Source organism: Lutjanus erythropterus, chromosome 19 (genome assembly GCF_056507025.1).
Source record: "Lutjanus erythropterus isolate fLutEry1 chromosome 19, fLutEry1.hap2, whole genome shotgun sequence".
Classification (NCBI taxonomy): domain Eukaryota; kingdom Metazoa; phylum Chordata; class Actinopteri; order Lutjaniformes; family Lutjanidae; genus Lutjanus; species Lutjanus erythropterus.
The window spans coordinates 34,242,865-34,248,864 of NC_139335.1; the positions used below are offsets into that span (position 1 = coordinate 34,242,865).

Sequence of the window (6,000 nt, forward strand, 5' to 3'; positions counted from 1 at the left end):
ATAAGAAATTCCCAAACTTCCTGAACTAAGCTGTAAAGGCAATTTCTTTTTACTTTAACTTCAATTAAAAGTATCAAAGGGATGGTTAACTAGTTTTAAGAGTTAACTGAGAGATAACAACTATGATATTTTCTGTTCAGTCTGCATTTGCTTGAATATCAGTTAGCTAGTTGAACTTAGCATTACCCAGACCCGGCATTGATGAAATTGAATGCAGTTTTGCAAAAATGACACTGCCATTACTGAAAACGTTTGACATGTGTTATTAGACTTAATATCTAAAACTGTATTTTTAACTTACCTGAGAAAACTATTAGTTCTTCTAGTGCAGCTCTCAACTCCACAGTCTTGATGAGAAGTGAATAGCACGGAGGTTGCATGCAAAGCCAACAAAGCTTTTTGACTCCTGAACATTAGATGGCGCACTTCAGGACACACGTGCGAAAATAGGGACGATGGACTGTGGACTTCCTTTTCTGGTGAGACTCTGGCAAGATGGTAGGTACGTATTTGCTGAAATATCAATCCATCTCTTTACTAGGCAGCAAATACAGCTATTTTAATGAAGCATAATGTAATACTACATAAATGGTCCTCAGCTTTGTGAAACTGCCTCGTTTTATACACTGATTTTAGTCCAATTTCATGTCACTTTGGCACCATAGTATGAGTGTGTTTGCTGCTAATGCTAGTTTCGTTTGTGCAGGGGGGGAATACAAGTCATGATAAAAAGAAAAAGAAAGTAAAATGGAATTGGAATTACTTTTGAAAACTACCATAGTGCCTATAAATATTCACATTAGCCGAAGCTTTTACGTTAACAAGTCACTACTCACTAACCAGAGCTAGGCTGATGGCTACGAAATGTTCAAGCTATAAACCTTGTTATCTAGCGGCTCCCACATGGCAGGGGATATGGTTTGTTTAACAAGTACTGAGTGCAATTTCTCATGTGCAATTTGAAGCAAATTGCAGCCACATGTTCCAGATGTTCCACTTGGTCAGCATGCGAGGCCCGACTGAGCTGGTACAGGCCTCAAGGTTAACGGTCCTTACAGTCCATTTGGTTCCATTTATACACTGTCCTAGTTGGGGGTCCAGGGTTTTACCACTTCAACTCCATTTTATGCTTTAGCTATTCGAAAAAAAAACCCAAAAAAACAGCAGAATTCTACACATACAAGCTTGTAGAGCTGCTTTTTTTTTTAATCTTAACCTGTTTTGTCTATGGATAATTTTGAAAATTTTTAACAAATATTCAGTTGTGTGCTTGTAGATTGGCTATTTTAGCTTGTAGAAACATCAATGTTGTGTAATGGAGTATGAAAACCTGTAAGTGTCTAACCCATTTTTTCTGTCTCATTGCGTGAATTGTGAACTCCTTTTTTCCTTGGCAGCTTTACAGCAGGTAATGGACTGCTTTACTGTTTTGTAAATGAATAGCCAATCTCCAAGCTAATACAAGCATAATCCGTTGTGTGCCTGTAGATCATCTGTTTTAGTTAAACTATACTTCATGGTCTGATGGTGTCGCTAGTTCAAGAGAACATATCTGTTCTTTTTGGCAGACAACACTGTTGTGTGGTGGAGTGTTGAATATTGTAAAGCTTTAGTTGGGTCTTTCTAAACTAATCTTGTTTTTCTGTCAGGTGGTGTGCGGTGTACATTTTGGACGTGGAGTGAGGTGTCCTGCCCTTGAGGAGCTAAAGCACCTAAACAAGGTATGTGTTGTGACCTCATCTCCTTACGCATGCCCCAGTCAAATAAGCAGGAAAACTAAACTACATCTGTGTTTACAGATGGCTTTGAGAATAAGAGAATGGTGAAAATGCCAAACAGAACTTGACCTACTTCTACGTTATTCTGACAGTGATGATGAACACTGGGGCATTGAAAATGATTGCAACAGTGAGCCTGGGACCCCACATAGTTTGATCAGTGGCTATGAACCTGGGACATCAGATAGTTTTGACTTTGACACTGATGTGGACCACTGGTCTACTGACTCAGAAGAGGAACCAAATGATGAAGCTGAAGTGACCAGCAGCTTTTAAGACGACCTGAGACAGTGGGCCTTAGAGCACAAATTGACACACAGAGCACTTAATGGTTTATTGTCTGTATTAAGAAAGCAAGGGCACCTATTACCTGTGGATTGCTGGACACACAACAGAACACAACAGAACCTAAATGTGGCAGACATACAAGTACTACGGCTTAGAAAAGGGGATCTGTCATTATTTAAGTCAGTTGGAGAGTAATGATGTGCACCTCAGTGTAAACATTGATGGTATCCCACTGTTCAAAAGTAGTGGTGTCCAATTCTGGCAAATACTGGTGAAGTGTGGCCATTTTGATCCATTTATTGTAGCTATATTTAGTGGACAAAGTAAGCGAAGTCCACTTGAGGAGTATCTTAAAGACTTTGTGACAGTACAACCATCTCAAAGACAATGGTATAGTTTATAAAGGCCAGACTTACACTGTCAATATTGATGCTGTGATCTGTGACGCTAGCAAGGGCATATCTAAAATGTATCAAGGGTCATACTTCCTATGAGAGTTGTGAAAGATGTTTAATCAGAGGTTCTCATGTTGAGGGAAGAATAGTTTTCAGTGAACAGGAATGCACTTCTCGAACAGATGACAGTTTCTCCAGAGTGGAGTTCCTTGTGTCAGCTCATTTGTCTTGGATTATATGCATATGGTCTGCTTGGGAGTAGTTAGACGCCTGTTAATTTACTTGACTCGTGGCCCAAAAATCTGTTGTTTATCTGTGAGGCAAAAGGATGCAATTTCTCAAAAACTAATAGCACTGAGAGGGAATATGCCGAGTGAATCTGTTCGGCAACCGCGGGGTTTACATGAAATAGACAGGTGGAAAGCCACAGAACTACAGCAGTTTTTGCTATACACAGGACTTGTGGTATTAAAACCTGTGTTGTCCCCTGGAAAATACAAGAATTTCTTGTGCTTGACAGTAGCCATGTCGATAATGCTGGAGTCAGATGACAGGATTCGAAATGCCTGTCTCCAATATGCTCATGAACTAATAAAACACTTTGTCATGTGCTGTGCTGACCTGTATGGCAATACCTTTCCTGTATACAATGTACATGGATTAATTCATCTCCATGAAGATGCCAGACACTTCAACTGTTCCTTAAATGACATTTCCTGTTTTCCATTTGAAAACTACCTGCAACAAATCAAGAGACATGTGAGTAGAAGAAGTCCCCTGGAACAAGTCACCAGACGTTTGTCAGAAATCGAACATTCAGAAGGGAACAAGAGCAAAATGCACCCTAAAGTGTTTGCTTCTGTTAAAGAAAGGGACAGTTGTTTTCTTCCGAGAGACAACAGATTTGCTTTTGTTCGACAGAAAAATGCAGATGGTACCTTTGCTTGTGAAATCCTGCGCCAGCACCACACTTCACCATTATTTCACCAACCATGTAGTGTGCATAGGAAATGGTCAGGTCAGGATGAAAAATGGACTACTGCGTGAAAGGGATCTTTTCCACAAAGTGGCCTGCCTCCCACAAGAAACTGGTGGTTTTGTCCTTATACCCCTTCGCCATGGTCTTGAACACAAATATTAAAGGTTGAATTTTCTTATTCTTTTAGCTCTCTCTTCTTGTCACAACATCCTTCTCCCAATGTAACCCTCATCCCACATGTCCAAACCCTCTCAACCTCACCTCTCTTGCTTTATCCACTAACTTTAATTTAGTTTAGTTTATTTTGCACGATTAAAACACATATTAAAGGTAGCAAAAGGAAAGAATAATGAAATACAGTGCAGGGAGAGACAGAAAAAACCCAGAGGGCTTATTTGAAGCCTCCACCTTGTAAAATGTTCACAAAGTAATTAAAAACTCAAAATACAGAAAAATACAGAAGAGTACATAAAATAATACAGGTGATGGCAAACTACTGATGACAAAATATGTTTGGTTGCAACAACAAAAAAACAGCAATTATAAAATCAATTTAAGAGCAAAAAATGTGAGTATGTGATATGTATGACGATGTTAACGTGTATGATGTGTATGTGATGGGAAACCAGTTTATACTATGTTGACCCTTGAGTAATAGTAAAAAAGCTTCACAATGAATAAAACTAATTTAAGCATGGACAGTAATCCATAAGGAAATCCCATTACAGAACAGCAGTTAAATGTTTTTTCAGGCATCTTTTGTAACAGTTTATAGAGATACAGGTTTTTGCCAGGTGAAAAAAATCATTCCATAGTTTAGTTCCCCTAAATCTTATTGAAAATTGACCTCTACAAGTAAGGAATTTAGGAAGATGAAGAGCTAATGATTTACGAGTTAAATATGAATGTTGTAAAATAATTTATTGTAAAATAAGTTGTGAACTGCTCAGGAATATTCCCTTCAATTAAAAATGTTCTGTAAATAAAAACACATATTTGAAAAATATTAATATCATAAATGGTGAGAATCTGAAGTCTCTGAAATAATGGGGCAGATGAAGTGTGCGACTCTGATCGGATTGCGATCCTAACAAATCGTTTCTGGAGGACCAGAATTTCGTAGAGAGTAGTTGGAAAAAGTACTCGCCCAAACTATATTACAATATGAAAGATATGATTATACCAAGAGATTAATGGATTTTTTTACTAACCCAGTCAGTTTGTTCTCTCCAGTTCAAACTCTCATCAACAAAAATGCCCACAAATTTTGTTTTGTTGTAATTGTAATTTTGGATACATTTTTAGAATATGTTTTTTTTGCCGCTGAAAATAATAAAGCTAGATTTTCTTATTGGGCAAAGAATATTGGAGACATTAGATAAGTCATTTATATAGATGAGGAATAATAATGGTCCCAGAATGGACCCCTGGGGGACCCCACAGGGTAAACTAGCTTTGTTAGAATAGCAACCCTTAACACAAACAGACTGACTTCTGTCAGTGACATAATTAGTTAACCAATTGAATGCAACATCTTGAAAACCATATTTATACAATTTTGCTAATAAAATGTGACGGTTTACTGTATCAAAAGCTTTTGAAATATCAATGAAAATACTACAAGTATACTCATTGTTCTCAAGTGCAGAGTAAACTTTGTCCATCAGGTGAAGCAGAGCCACATAAGTGGAGTGATGTTTTCGAAAACCATACTGATGTTTGTAAAGAATTGAATTTGAATCTAAATGAAAAAGAAACTTCTTTTTTTTTAATTTTTGAAAAACATGGCAAAATAGATATAGGTCTATAGTTGTTAAAACAACATGGGTCATCTGTTTTAAATAAAGGTATAACTTTGGCAATTTTTAAATCCTCAGGGACAATGCCTGTTTTCAAAGACAATGAAAAGATATGAACCAGTGGCTGCAGTATTGACTGTTTCACCTGTTTGACAAGATATACAGAAATATTATCATGACCAGCTGAAGATGGTTTTAATTCATCAATTATGTCACTTATTTCATGGATATCAGGGGGCTTAAAAGAAGAGATAATAGGAAAATTACTTGGGATAAATTCCAGTGGGTTACCATGACAAGGAGAGATTTTATTTGCTAATTCACAACCAATATTAACAAAAAAAATCTTTAAATTTTTGAGTTATATTAAATGAATTGTTAAAAGAATTGTCACCATACAAAAAGAGTGGAGGTAATCATTTGAACACCTCTTAAATTCTTCACTGAAATATTTCTTTTTTGCAGATCTAATTGAATGAGTATATTTATTTCTGTAGGATTTATAAATACTATGGGTGAGAGGAGTAGGATTTGAGACATATTTTTTATTGAATTTATTTTTTTTTCCTCAACAGCTTCAATAAATGACCTGTAAACCAATGCTTATTAAAGTCATGACTGTATTTCTTGGTAGGACTGTCAATTGGAAAACATTCATTGGAACTTAAGCTTATAACCTTCAAAAACATTTGATATGCAAAATCAGCATTATTTTCTTCATATACATCATTCCATGAAATACTGGCAAGCATATCCTTAAA

At 36.6% G+C, this 6,000-nt stretch overlaps 1 pseudogene; it reads left to right on the forward strand.

Moving 5' to 3' along the window:
* The first annotated feature begins 455 nt into the window (after positions 1 to 455).
* LOC146310334 (uncharacterized) lies at positions 456 to 3,602 on the forward strand (annotated as a pseudogene).
* The last annotated feature ends 2,398 nt before the right edge of the window (positions 3,603 to 6,000 follow it).